At 44.2% G+C, this 15,474-nt stretch overlaps 1 protein-coding gene across 11 annotated transcripts in view; it reads right to left on the reverse strand.

Annotated features, from left to right (window-relative positions):
- LOC138102991 (urea transporter 2-like) overlaps nt 1-15,474 on the reverse strand; it is a 302,433-nt gene that overhangs the window by 35,145 nt on the left and 251,814 nt on the right. For 10 of the 11 annotated variants that reach the window (XM_069000875.1, XM_069000876.1, XM_069000883.1 and 7 more), the window contains one exon: nt 9,623-9,722. The gene's annotated coding sequence lies outside the window, so the exon portion shown is untranslated. The remainder of the gene's footprint in view (nt 1-9,622; nt 9,723-15,474) is intronic. The other variant, XM_069000881.1, reaches the window with a different exon arrangement.

Here is a 15,474-nt window from a genome sequence, read left to right on the forward strand (position 1 = left end):
GTCTGTTTCTTTTAAACAATCCTCCTTGCCAGTAAATACATGCTTCCTGTAGCTGCCACTTTTTATATCGAATTAGTAAAGCTTATTAAGTCCCCCATTATTTTGTTCCATGATGAAGAATACAGGTGTTTTTCCGCATAAAATGTTCACATGACACAGCAGGAGTAGCACTTTAAGCCTAAATGGCATGCACTTGGTTATCTAATTTTTGCACATTAATCCTCTCAAGATGTCCGTTAACACAAACCTCGCTAATTAACGTTGCTTTAGTGTCTGCAAATGTATGCTTCAGTTTTTTTAAAGGAAACTGGAAGACCACAGAGTATTGTACTATGAATCATAATATCAATGACATTTAAAGATATGGAAAGTAACTTAGCTGGTACACGGTAGAGAACTATACCACACTAACCTCATAAACAAAAAAGTCATGTCTCTGATACACCCATTTTTGTTTATGTTCTTAGACAATTACTGCTGTAGCAAGACTTGGGAAAATATCTTTATTTCAGTGTGTTTTTGTAAGGAAAAAAGAAGGAATTCTCACCCAAAATAAATGTCTAAAAAGACACGGAAGTCCAAATAAGTTACTCTAGACTTCCTTTTTAGTAAGTAGAGATATACAGGCACCTACAGAAGGTAAATCATCTAATCTAAACCTAAGAGGATTCACATCTAACCCTTATGCAAACAACAATGTTGAAACAAGCTCAAGTTCAAAACTATTTATACCAAAAAAGTGAGTACTTAAGGGACTTTAGGCGTTCCTTTCCCTTCTTATTTGGAATGGGAAATAGCAGACAGCCTGTTGTCTTTGTTTTGGCATACCTGAGGCCAGTGAATGTGTCAAACGTGCACTGTGGTCCTGAAATTTAAGCCTTTATTTCCATTCCAAAGGGATCTGGAATTTTAAAGTTACAGGGACAAATTTCTGAATATTTGACTTGCAAAGCAATTTCTAGTCTTGAATTGATTTGTTGCTTGCAATAGCACTGTTCATCAGAAAATCTGAACCTAATTAACAAGCATCCAGCCTCCATCTTTCTATCATCCACTGACAGAAAATGCTCACAAACAAAAATGGGAAACCTTGTACCAAAATTATGAAGAAATGTTCAAATATAATCACAATTTCTACACAAAATCTTAAGAATTATTTGTGGATTTAGTGGAGCAGAACTTGGTAGAGACTTTGGACAGAAAAGGATGCACCTTATCACAACTCTTTCTCAAAAAATTGGAGTTAAGACTCTCATGGACAATCTTAACCACAGACATACAAATTAAACTCTACTGTTAGCAATATTCTCTTAAACTTCATGGATTATTTATTGCATGGTAATGCTTTTTACAGAAGGACTGATTAGCTGTTGGAGCAATCTACCAGAGAAGGCTTTTCTCTTGAAGATCCCTCTTCTCTTGAAGTCTTCATCTCAAAACTGGAAGTCAGCATTGCTGTGTTCAGTACAGCAGCTACAGGATGAAGTTTACAGTCAGTATTACATGGGCTGAGTGCTCAAATGTCCTGTCTGGCCTAAGCATTTATGAATCTCAGTGTTTCTGAAGTACCTACAGATCCTTGAATAAAAGATGCAGTTGGAAGTACAACATATTTTATGGGAGAGCTCCGTCTGCCTCACGTGGAGGTAAGGAAAACCTCACGTGGCTGCATGGTGAGCTCAGGTACAGCCACATTTCATTAAACTTATTACAACTTTCAGCCACGTGGGTGCCTAGACATAAATGAGCAAGGGCAGGCCAGCTTTACTAAAATACATATTTTTCTCACTCTGACAGGCACGCAAGGGGCCGCAACTGCCCATGTCTCGGGGACAGTTTTAACAGCAAGAGCTTTCTCCTCAGGGGACTGCTCTCACTTTTTCATTTAGAAGAGGAGAACAGAAACCCAATCCTAAACATATGATGATTTTATTATGTGAAACCCAATAGGAAATGAAGTAAGAATATCAGGCTGCTTTCAGTTTCCTAGCAAGGGATTTTGTTTTAAGTAGGAAGAGGGGCAGCTGTGTTGGACGCTCACTTCCCTCCACCTAAACATCAGGACCTCTTCAATTGTTGGGGGTCATTGGGTGAGTTGTGTGGTGCAAAGACAGAGCAGGCTTGGTGGGAACTCCTGAGCTTTAATCCAGGCTCTGCTGGTTTGGAGAGGAAGATTCAGTTGAAGAAGCAGAGGTTAAAGCACTGCAGCAGCTCCTGGTTGTGTCTTGGCGTGCACACAGGGATGCCTGAGTGTGTACGTGTGTGTGTGTCTGTGAACACCATAAGCAAGCCAGACAAATTCCATCTTCACGGACAGTTCAATGGAAAGTTAGCTCGAAAATGCAGTATATTATATTTCATGAATTTAATAGGGTTTTCATGATTTTACAAAGTGCTTCAACCAGACACTCATGGCTGGAGGCTGCACAGCAGGAGACCTAAAACACTGCATCTGTGTTTTTCAACTCTTGCCAGAATCCATTGAATTTGATCCGGAATGACTATGCATCTTTGGAATGTACATTCACTTTTCTCTTGCCTTATCCAAATAAAAGAGGGAGATGGGGGGGTTGAGGGGGAGGGAGAAAAGAGTCCTATGAGAATTCCATATGGAAACACTAAACTAGCATTATAAAGGATTTCCTATAAACAAAATTACGGTCACAAATTTTGGACTTGGACCACATTTGAAACAAAGGGCCCTTTGTCTCCCTCTTTTTAATATATTATTTTATCTATGTTAACACACACGTTTTTATTTTTTTTATGGCAATAGATAAACAGATGTACACGTATACATTCATGCAAAAATGAATGTATATATTAGTTTGAGGTCCAGTTGCAATTTCTCGTAATTTTTTTTTCGATTGCAGAACTCCTAACAAGAGCAAACTTTAATCGTTCTGTGCACTAAATCCCTTGAAAATAAATATCCAGGGCAACTTCAAAAGCCCTTAATTAGAAGCACATGTGTGGTGTTACAAATTTCTGGCTGAGGCGGCTGAGTTGTAATTTAACGTTATGATCTGCCATAAATATTATCCATAATGAGCAGACTTCATGTTACACTTCTGTACGTCAGATAACTGCAATATTTTTTGTCTGCTTTTGTTCAATCACTGAACCTTAAGTGAAGTTTAAAATTAGAAAGAAAGGAAAAAAGAAAGAACCAGTTTTCCCACCGGGGAGCTGAATATTTCTGTCCTCCTAGCTGTAAAGAAAGCTATTGATTTTATTCTGTTTTCTTTGCTACAGTTTAAAAATGTGGTTAACGGATAATAACTTGGCGATGATGGGGGAGGTGGAATGATAAGGATTGGAAGTTGGTGAGATGATGGATTTTTTTCCATTACTTTGTGATAGCAGCTTCCTGGGATATTTGCTGTGTTCCCCACTCCCAAAGCAAACTCCAAAACCCCATAAGCTTGTTTCTACATGAAAATCTAAACTGTTTCTGGCCTTGTGTTGTACCTGAACCCAGTCTATCACTCTGCAGAAACTTGATGGTTGAGGAAAAAACTTTCTGTGTTAATTTTAGGCAGTTTGTGAATCGGTTCTGCAGCCTTGGCACAGACTGAGCATGGTTATATGTATGTGTGTGTGTGTAAGCAGAGGGTAGTGAACCAGACAATAAATTTACAGTGCAAATGTGCAGCTGTGGGGATTATGCACTGGTTGCCTAAATGTGTGTGAAAAAATGCACAAATAGCATGGGGCTATAGAACAAGTCCACAGCCTCCTGACTCATATAAAGAGGCAGTTTGGTTTGGATTTGGACCAGACACATGGGCCGAGTGTCTTTTGCCTTGAAGAGTGCCCTGGGACCTTTTTAAAATGTTCCTTTTTAAATGACAACCCTTATCTGGTGTGTCTGACTTCAGGCATCTGAGTCTTGCCTTGGCAGGCTGCTCATGTGGCCACAGCCATATCTTTTTGTTCAGCATGGAGAAGAGAAGGCTCCAGGGTGACGTTATTGCAGCCTTCAAGTACCTAAAGGAGCCACAGGAGGGCTGGAAAGGGACTTTGGACAAGGGCCTGGAGGGACAGGACAAGGGGGAATGGCTTCCCACTGAAACAAGGCTGGGTTACATGGGATATTGGGAAGGAGTTCTTGGATGCAAGGAGGTGGGCCCTGGGACAGGTTGCCCAGAGAAGCTGTGGCTGCCTCTGGATCCCTGGAAATGTTCCAGGCCGGGTTGGATGGGGTTTGGAGTAACCTGGTCTAGTGGAAGGCGTCCCTGCCCATGGCAGGGGTGGCACTGGATGAGCTTTAAGGTGTCTTCCTACCCAAACCATTCTGTGTTGATTCTGTGACCCTTTTATCCTGAATGCAGGGCACAGGAGTGCTGCTCTCTCCTGGGATATCTCTCCTAGACAGAAGACATTGAATGTCCTCAGCCTACACTCCCTCCAGCAGAATGAGCACATCCTGCCTCTTCTCTCACTCACACCAGCATTTTCACTGGAACTGCTTTTCTGCTTGATTAAAAAAAGAGAAAAAAGTACTGCAAGAGTGGGTAAAAAATCTCTGTCCAAGTGCCTGGGTGGGGGGGGACGGGGGACATGTCTCTGTCAACTGCAGCATCTCAACATAAAGTGTGGCTCCTGCAGCTACATGCTCAAGGAGCAATTCAGAGCAGGGAAGTGGTGAGCAGAGATACAGCAGCTCCAAGCTGCAGGCGCCAGAGGCCCAGATATAAATCAAATAGATGGCTGGAAGCAGCACACTCTGTGGGCATGGTAACAAGTGGTCAGATGGCTGTGTGGTATTGGTACCTGTCTGTTTGGTTTTGGCCAGATTCTCTGGCTGCTGACACTGCTGTGGGGGAGAGACTGGGGTGTCTGGGATTATAACTCCTCCCAGGAGATATCAGGCTCTCATAGGAACAGTATCAATTTTTGTGGCAGCAGGAGGAGCTGCGAATCCAGTTCTCTGGGGTTTCCCCCACAAGACTTTTTGTCTCAGCTCAGTCTCTCATTCCCAAAATGCCTGCATGCAATTTTTGCCTCTGCCGTTGCAGAGCCTTGAGCTGGATTACATCCTATCAGTTCTCATAGCTCATATCAGATACCACAAGCTGCAAGCCAAGTCCATTCCCTGTGCTACCTCCCCTCAGCCCAGCTGAGTTCACAGGGATGGATCTGTACGTCTCCTGGCCTCCTTTCCCTCGTTAGGTAGTGCAGAGCAGAAGCAAGGCTGTAAACCTTCCAGGTGACAGGTTATCTCCAGAAAGGTTTGCCAAATTACTTTATAAACTTCAGATATGTAGGGGGGAAGATAAAAGCTGTAATGTTGCCCTTCAGAACCCCATGGTGGATGTGTTGCTCAATCTCTGACTGTGTTGGATGTATCTGACCAAATATTTCATTACGATGGCGGAAATAAAATAGCTCTAATCTCCCCCTCCCCTTCCACTTCCATCTCTGGTTTCTGGATCCACAAGTGCCAAGATATGGAGAGTCTGTTGTCAAGGTATTTCTACCAGGCATGATGGAAATGCCCATTTCTCTGTGACTTCCAGCATCAATCTGTAGGCTGGGGGGGTTCAGATAATGCTTGGGGACTTCCAGAGCTGTGTTTCTGAATACAATCAGCACTCAAAGTCATCTCCAGTAATGCTTTTAGAGGCACATTCAGGAGTTTGGGCTACTTACCAAACCAAATTTAAACCAAACATAACGCTGGAGAAAAGTTTCCCAGCCCTTGCTTCAAAATGACATCTAACACTTCATGATTTGCTTCCAACCAAGGATCATGAAGTTATTTAGAAGTATGAATCATTTCAGTGTTTCGGAGCAACCCCTGAAGGCACCCACAGCCACCACCACACCTCTGTCTGACCACGGAGCCTCAGGTGTCTTTCCCAGCATGGACTGGAGCAATGTAACTCTGCTGGAAGTGGAACCTCTCTCCATAGTGACCTTATTTGCCATCAATTATTGGAGTGTGTGCCATTCTGGGTGAAATAGGGATTATCTGACACACTCCTTCAAACATGAGCATAGGAAAACTGTATGTGAAAGATGCTAAGAGATACTTAAAGTGAAAAATACTTTGTAATCAAGGTCAAACTCTAATAATAAGTTTGAGCCAAATAAGAGCTCAGATTTCGTGTGGCTAAACTATTTTTCATCTTCATTTCTTCACTTCCCTGTAGTTTACCCTGTTTGCCTCCTAAAGGCTGTCCTTTGGGACAGCCTTCAAACCAAGCAGTCTGGTAATGATGGTCACGATAATTCTTCCTTTTGGCTGGCTTGCATTCATCTTTTCTTAACTAAAGCACAGTTCTCTGTCACAGCCCAAAGAATTAATATCCAGCTCAACACAGTAGAATACAGTTTCTCTGACCAGCTGTCCTGAACCCACAGAGGTCAGTCATGCCCCTCAAGCTGCTAAAGCACCGCCGTGTGAGGGGCAGGGGTCACCTGTGTGCGTGTGCAGGGCTGTGTGATGTGCTCGGGACAGACGAAGGGACCTGCTGCCCCGGCCGCTCATTTTTTCAGGACGTCGATAGGTGGAGCTGAAGAAACAACGCAGAGCGTGCGAGTGAAGGCAAATGTGGGTGTGTTTGTCTTTTTTAGTGTGCTGGGAAAGGGACTGCGCTTGTGAAATGACAGGAGTGTAGCTGTGCAGTGGAGGGAGGGCGTGAGGGACACAAGGCTGCTGAAGAGAATGATGGAGGAGAGACGGAAAAGGAGTGGAGGGCGTAGAAACCTACATCTGGGACAAAATACCTTTTGTCTACAGGCCTCCCCAGGGTATATTCTGCATCTGATTCAACTTCTACACATACAGCATCAAAATAGACTTTATTTTTCCTGGTAAATCTCGCACAGAATGAATTCTAGCATATGATTTTGCATATCTAGCTTAGATTAGACAATCACTCAAGAGCTTTTTGCGTCAGAGATGTCCAGCTTGAGATGATCTAGAACTCAGTTAAAGGCAGGTCAGGTGCACTTAACACGTCCCTCTGCCTAAATAAATCACCTTGTGAAAGAAGCCTTAGTAGTCAGTGTAAATAAGGATTCTCATGTCATGGTTTGCTTAGTCTGCTAATCAAAACATGTAGCTCTGAGCACTTACCATTTAGTGCAGCTTATGAAAATCAAGCGTCATTATTGCTGTCTGATACATTATCACCCGCAGCCATATAATGGGCAAAATGTTCCTGGGTTGGAATGAGTGCAATTTATGATTCTAAATTGTTATGTATAAAGAAAGAAGAGTGCAGCTGGATATTCATTAGACACATTCAATTTAATGTATTGAAAACAGTAAAGAATATGTTTTAATTAATAAGCCAAGTGCACATGGCAATGGAATCTGTAAAGAGAGCCCACAGAGCTCTGCAGCTCTTACTGGGGAGTGAAATGGCAAAGCTGCTCCTTCCTCTAGAGTGAGGTGACCTGTATTCTCCTGCAGAACACAATTCACCTGCTTTGGTTGTCACAGCTTTATTGCCACATTTAGAGGATTTTGCCCCTCAGACCCATACAAAAGATATCAGATGTTTTTATGCACCTCAGTGTTTGGACTTTCAGTTTGAAAATCTGTTTCAGGAGGAAGATAGTTAGCATATTCCAAAAATGAGGGCCTTTGGTCAAAGTGCTTTCAGAAAGGGCACAAAAGAAGGGTTAAAAAGACATTAAAAACATTGCGAGTGTTGCCTCTGTGCTGCAGTGTTGGAAGGAATGAATAGGAAAAAACAGTACATCTTCAGCAACTATGAAGTTCATGTCCCTAGATGACCTTCAAAATCAAAGCTGCATCACTGACATTTCCCCTAAGAGTTTGAAAATGTACTGAAGATATCACCCAAATGATCTCTTTCTTGTGAGGTCTTCTTAAGAAGACCTAAAAATAGAAAAGCAGTAGCATGAACAATTATTAAAGTTAGTCTTTGGAACGGAACTTTCATTCTAGCTCAAAAATCTTGCTGAAGAAATTTTTGGCACCTGATATTTACCAGGTTTTTTAGAAGCCAGTAAGTGAATCACCTTGGAAAATTTGAACAAAATTTTCTTGGCTGCCATCATGCAAAGGCAGATGAAATGTATTTCCAAAATATAAGACATTTTTAATGTGATTGTTAATTCTTACTAACTAGCTCAAAATAAGCCAATATTTGCAGTTTGTAATTTAAATATAATCTTATTGACTCTTACTGAGTTGATAATTTGTTATTTGATAGAGAGGGAAGGGGATGGGTTACACTCTTATACTGTTCATATTCATCCCTAGGAAGGGCCCTTCCTAAAAATTTCCACGAGTCAGATGTGACCATTACCAGCCAAAACGGGGATCTCTCACTGCCAGGGCCACGGAGTGAGGCCGCTTACATCCCCTCAGGGACTGACTGTAAAAGGTGAAGCCATTTCTCCTGAAACGCTGTGGGTCACACCACTCATGGAGTGCATGCTGAAGGGAACAACCTCAATGCCCATGCCCTGCTTAACCTTAGAGATTAAACCATGTCAAGAGAAGCTCAACATGACCCATCAATGTGCACTTGACCCCCTAAAGCCAGCTGTATCCTGGGCTGATCCCCAGCGTGGGCAGCAGAGGAGGGGGGATTCTGCCCCTCTGCCCCGCTCAGGTGAGACCCCACCTGCAGAGCTGCCCCAGCCCTGGGGAACAACAGCACAAGGACCTGGAGCTGCTGCAGCCAGTCCAGAGGAGGCCACCCAGATGCTCCAGGGCTGGAGCCCCTCTGCTCTGCAGCCAGCCTGGGACAGCTGGGGGTGCTCAGCTGCACAAGAGAAGGCTCCAGGGAGAGCTCAGAGCCCCTGGCAGGGCCTAAAGGGGCTCCAGGAGAGCTGCAGAGGGACTGGGGACAAGGCATGGAGGGACAGGACACAGGGAATGGCTTCCCAGTGCCAGAGGGCAGGGACAGATGGGATATTGGAAACAAATTCTTTTTCTGTGAGGAAGGTGGGGCCCTGGCACAGGTTTTCCAGAGAAGCTGTGGCTGCCCCTGGATCCCTGGAAATGTCCAGCACCAGGTTGGATGGGGCTTGGAGCAATGTGGGATAGTGGAATGTTTCCCAACCCAAACCATTCTGTGTTTCTAAGGAGAGAAAGCCCCAAGCAGAGCTTTGCTACCACAGGCAGTGTGTGCACACAACTCTCCCTTCTCCAAGTAGTAGTTGTAGTGAGAAGTGGTGGCTTTTTAGTTCTAATACAGCTCTTGTACCACCCCATTTTCCCATATATCCTGCAATGAACTAAATAGGTTTTCATCTGGAGAAGTAATCGCTCCTTACAACACCCTGAAAGTGACCCTTGAGGGTGTCTGAACTACAGGGTGGACTGAGAGCCTTACTATAGCCTGGATGTGTTCATAGTGCTGCAAACCCATGACAAGGATCCTCCACCTGGTGTTGTGTCTGCCAGGGTGTCTTCCAGTGAAGGTGTGTGATTGGCTGTGCTTCCCTGCACAGCTGAGAAACTACTTTGAAAGGCAGCTGGGAAGGAACCACCTTCTCTGCAAATTAAATGACTTTTTGGCCTGAATGAAAGTGTCTGGGCTAGCAGAGAGGTGAACAGCATACTCAGATGAGAGACTTCTGGGGGCAGGAAGAAACACCCCCCACACACACTCAGGGAGCCTGAACTCACCAAGGAAACGTGGGATGATTTTGTCCTCTGGCAGAGTCGAGCCTGTCTTCTTCAGCCTGCAGTGTGTTGGTAACTCGGGATGGCTCCTGGTCACGTCTTCCTAAAGCAAAGAGATACAGGAGTCTGAAATGTTGGACAGCCATAGAGCAAGAGTGACCATAGGATCATAACATCAGAGAATGGTTTGTGTTGGAGGGACCTTAAAGACCATCCAGTTCCAATCCCCACTGCCATGGGCAGGGACACCTTCCACTATCCCAGATTGCTCCAAGCCCCATCAAACCTGGCCTTGAACGCTCCCAGGGATCCAGGGGCAGCCACAGCTGCTCTGGGCACCCTGTGCCAGGGCCTCCCCACCCTCACAGGGAAGAATTTTTTTCCAATATCCCATCTAACCATACACTCTGGGCAGTGGGAAGCCATTCCCCCTTGTCCTGTCACTCCAGGCCCTTGTAAATAGTCTTTCTCCATCTTTTTGTCATTGCCTTCAGGTATTAAGAGCTTCAATTAGGTCGCACCAAAGCTGCCTCTTCTCCAGGATGAACAATCCCAATTCTCTCAGCCTTTCCTCACAGCAGAGCTGCTCCATCCCTCTGATCATCTGGGTGGCCTCCTCTGGACTGGCTGCAGCAGCTCCAGGTCCTTGTGCTGTTGTTCCCCAGGGCTGGGGCAGCTCTGCAGGTGGGGTCTCACCTGAGCGGGGCAGAGGGGCAGAATCCCCCCTCCCCTGCTGCCCACGCTGGGGATCAGCCCAGGGCACGGTGGGTTCAGGGGCAGGGCAGGTCCAGCTCTCCCCCACAGCACCCCCAGGTCCTTCTCCTGGGGCTGCTCCCTCTGCTTATCCCAGCCTGGATTGATCCTGGGTGTTGCCCTGACCCAGGTGCAGCTCCAGCACTTGGCCTTGTTAAACCTCAGAGGTTCCCATGGGCCACTTCCCCAGCCTGTCCAGGCCCCTCTGGATGTCATCTCATCCTCCAGGTGTCAGCTGCACCTCTCAGCCTGGTGTCATCTGCAGATTTGCTGAGGTGCCCTTGATGCCTTTGTGTCATTAATGAAGATATTCAATAACACTGGTGCCCATATGGAGCCCTGAGGGGCACCACCTGTCCCTGATGTCCCCTGGGACTCTGAGCCACTGGCCACAACCCTCTGGATGCCACCATCCAACCAGTTCCTAATCCATCTAATAGTTCTCCCATCAAATCTATCTCAATTTAGAGAGAAAGATGTTGTGGGGGATGGTGTCAAAGGCTTTACAGGAGATCAGTAAATAAAAGGTGAATGTATTTATAGGGCAGCATACCAACAACTTGTCTAGGTGTAAAAAAAGCTTTGAGAAGCATCAGGGGCCCATGGGATAAAGCACCCTGGATCCACTGTAACGGTATGACAGGTCCATCCCCAGGAGGTAAACAGAAAGTAGTTCCTTTCTGCTGGGCTTTAAAAAGATTTCCCCAAGTCAACACAAAGGCAAACACTTTGGTGCCTTTCCTTGTGTACAACACACCCAGCCTGCACTCAGAGGAGCTGTGGATTTCTGACCCAAATGCTCACCACTCATATTTCAGCACAATGAAACAGACATATGCTTGTGTAAGGAGTTTCTTTGCATAGATGGTCCAGAAGAGTCACAGGTCTAAAAAGTCTCTAAAAGGCTTTTTTTTTTCCTTTTTTATCAAAAGATGATGATTTTTGGAAACTACAGTTTTAATGGAAGAAGTGTCATCTTTGCTAATATCTTCAACTGAAGATGTAAGTGGGAACAAGCTGTTCCATGAGCAGCAGAATTAACAAAATCATGTTTCTTGTGGACGTGTGTCTCAGGTTTGAACTTTCTGGTTAAACTAGGGTGCCAATTTAAGATTTTCCCACAGCTGTGATATGAATAATGTCTCTGCCCAACACAGATTCTCCACACTCTGATAAAGGGTAACTGGAGCCTCTCTTATTCTGTCTGGTGCAACTAATCAAGTCCCTGTCTTCCCCCAGGCAGTAAATTTTTATGAAACATGTACAAGTCCAACAAATTTTGTTGAAACAGGTTCAAAAGTTGTCAGGGGGACATGAAAAGATGAGATGATACACACATAATTTGGATCATGTAAGTCCTTGTTTTCTTTGGAAACCAGGGTAGAAACATTCTCCACAGGCAGCTTGTAAGGCAGAAAATGGCTATTTATGGAAATCTTTACACTCTTTTCTGTCCTATGAAGGGATAAGAAAGAAAGGGATGTCGCTTGGCTTCTCTCCTCTGTATTATTTATGATGCATAGGAGAAGGAGTGTATAGTGGTAACCTACAAGGGTTTTTCAGCAAGTGTCCCTCTTCCTCTTACAAGTTTTCTAAATTCTTGTTGTGCATCCTTTTGACAAACAGAACCTCAACAATAGGCTTTCGCATTTTCAGTTCTAGTATTTCACTGCTTGTCCTTGCTGAGACTTTCAGTGAATACTCTTTGAGCTGTTTCGCAAAGACCGTGTGAATCAATTCAAGTGCCAATATTTACATTTTAAGACAGGTTTTCTGAAGACCGAAGGTTAAGCATTGGTGTTACATAAACACTTAACAAAAGTTCCACCTTCAGATACTTTTCTTTTTCTTATCTTACATTTTAGTAGACTGCCTGTCATCAGAGAGTACTTCAGAGTAGACATAGTAAAAATACAAAAAATAAGCTATTTAAAAAAATACATCCATTTTCTATCTTTATATAAGAAAGAAACATCAGTGATGCAAGCTCATTTTCCCACTCACATGTCCTCTTTCTTACCTGAAGGAATGGTGGAAGACTTTGGCTGCCCTACCCCTGGAAGTGTTGAAGCCCAGGTTGAACAGGGTTTGGAGCAGCCTGAGACAGTGGAAGCTGCCCCTCCCCATGGCAGGGGTGGAAGTGGATGATCTTTAAGTCCCCTTCCATCCCAAACCATTCTGTAATTCTATAATAAAGTTTGAATATATCATCTCAAGACAATGTCTGCTCAAAGCCTAGTTAGATTTATTTTTCTCTTCTTGTCTCTGTTCACTAATTCAAGACAAAGAAGTGATAAAAACATCACTGTTTTGATTTTCAACAGGCCACTCTTCCTAGGAGCTGGACCTCAAAGCTCCATGTGTCCTGGGTGCACTGCAAAGGCCAAACCTACTCCTTATAATTTCCGCTCTTTTGATTCTCAGTCTGTTTTTTTAGCCAGTCCTTGTTGTGGCCCGTACCAAAGACAAGGGAAATATTTATAGTGCTGAAATCAAAGGGGCACAAGGCAATGCTAACAGCACTCCATCACTTCCTTTTTCAAGGGAGGGACGTAGCTGCAGACTTAAAGATCACTCATCACGATAGGAATATTTATCTCTTGGAAAGCCTTTATGTTACAACTGCAGGTCAGTGAAATGAGCACTGTTTTTTTTTTGCATGATTCATAGTTTTTCATTATCCAGTTTGAACATTGCTGGTTCAATCAGCACACTGTTTTTTTGATGGAGACAGTGGTGCACAGGGCTATTCCTCAGGCTTCTTCACCCACTGTTTCTTGAGCTGTCTGTGCACTCAACCTTTCATTTACTTATTTTATTTCTTTTCACACAACTCCTGTTTTTGTGGTTCGTGATGGAGTTTACACAACAATTCAGAGGGGCAGCTCACATCTGTAGGTACCCACAGCTCTGGTGTTTCACTGTATGTCCTCAATGGCTCCAGGCTCTGAACGTAAAATCGGAGGATCAGCTTCCTCAATCCCTAAACTCCTCTAATCTGGGTGAGTGTTTGTCTGAGGCCCGTATCAGGAGAATTACAAAGACAGGGCAGGAGAGTTTGACATGAGTTGGGGTGGAAAAGCTCTGGGAAATGTGGGAGATGCAGGCAGGAACTGCAATGTGGATTGTCACCTTACACTGAAGATGCAAAATCTGCAGGACCGTATCAACTTTTACTTCCTGTCTCTCATTTTCCTCCTGTCCTCCTGCAGCAGTAACCTGTCCTGGGGAATTGCCTCTTTTGCCTGTGCAGGGAGCTGGCCCAGGCTGCACCACCTGGCCGTGGCTGTTTCCTCTCCCCTCTGCTCTAGCTGCTGAAAACCTGGCAACAGCTCCATGGAGTGATGGGAGCCTGACAGAGAGGATGTGAATGGCTCGCTCTTGATTGACAGACCCTCCACAGAGCAGTGTGTCAGATTAATTATCTGTACTTCAGAAATCCCTGGAGACCCCATCACAGGGTGCTGTAGAAACATATCATGAAGTTCCAGCCCCTTTTCCCTGAAATGGCAATCTGTCTCCAAGATAAGAGGCAGCAGGTGGAATCAGCTTGTGGGCGGCAGTAAGGAAAGAAAAAAGGTTTTGAAGGGTTTGGAAAATACACAGACACCACAAAGTGGTGTTTCCCTTTGGCTAATGGCATCAGAGTTTCCTCAGTGTCCTCTGAAAGTAGTGGTCTCCAGTAGCTGACCACCAGCTTGGGTCTTGCTCCCTATCTGGGTGGGTGTGCTCCAGCCACAAGGTAACAGAGAGCATCATGTTGGATGAAGACCCAGAAATTTGGGTTCCAGTGCTTGAACCTGCAGATGTTCACTCTGTTGATATAAAAATAAGGCTAAGATTTATTATTATTATTATTATTATTATTATTATTATTATTATTATTATTATTATTTCCAAAGCAGCTGTCAAAGTGAATTTGAGAAAAGGGACTTTTAAGTAGTGCTTACATGACGAATTACTCATGGAAAATTCCTCCTCTGAACTTTTCCAATTTCATTAACAAAGGAATGTTTACAAAGCAAAGCCCTGCGCTAGACACTGACATTTCTAAGTTTGAAATTGCTCTTGTAGCAGTTGAAATGAAGTTCATGGATCTGTCTGAGAGCAGGTACTACATCCAGGTGGAACAAGGACCTACTTGTGGCAATCAAGAGAAAAAAATATTCCTTGTGAGACAATGTGGCAAGCACTGAGACTATGAGTGAAAGCATCTGAGACAGCCCGGTGAAAGCAGTTCCTTGATCAGATTATTTTCTAAAGTCACCATTACTTAACAAGAATAAATAATTATTTTTATCTTGAGCAAATATTGGCAATCTGTAAAAGAGAGATGAATCATAAAATGATAGAATCATGGAATGGTTTGGGCTGGTAGGGATCTTTAAAGGGGAAGGGGTCTTTAAAGATAATTTGGTTCCAAGCCCTCTGCCATGGGCAGGGACATCCTTCACTAGACCAGATGTCTCTGAGCTCCATCCACCCTGGTCTTGGACACTCCCAGGGGTGGGGCAGCCACAGCTTCTTTGGGCAACCTGTGCCAGGGCCTCATCACCCTTGTAGGGAAGAATTTCTTCCTAATATCATAACATCAATCTAACCCTGTCCCCTGACAGTGTTTCCTCTTGTCATTTCCCCTTGTGCTATCACTCCATGCACTTTCCAAATTCCTTCTCCATCTCCCTCTCTCATGTGGTTTATGGACTGCCAGTGCACATTGATGGATCATATTGAGCTTCTCATCCATCAGCACTCCCAAGTCCTTCATCTCAGAGATTCTGTCAATCCATTCTCTGTCCAGCCTGTGTGTTTTGGATTGCCCCAACCCAGCTGCAGAGCCTTGCACATGGCCTTGTTGAACTTCATCAGGTTCACCCAAGTCCAGCTCTCAGGGCTGCTGAGCACTGTGAAAGTCATAATGTTTGTTACCAGTAACTATTCAACATCTGCCTTGAGGCAGAGGTTTCTTACGCAGAGACAAAATTCCTGATAGACTTTCTGGCCTATAGTAACTAACATAATCGTTTTCTTTTGTTTTCTTGCTTTTTGTAGTTCAGCTAATGCTGCTCTCCCTATATCCTTCTAAATTATCTTGTTCTAAA

This window comes from Aphelocoma coerulescens (assembly GCF_041296385.1).
Source record: "Aphelocoma coerulescens isolate FSJ_1873_10779 chromosome Z unlocalized genomic scaffold, UR_Acoe_1.0 ChrZ, whole genome shotgun sequence".
Lineage (NCBI taxonomy): Eukaryota > Metazoa > Chordata > Aves > Passeriformes > Corvidae > Aphelocoma > Aphelocoma coerulescens.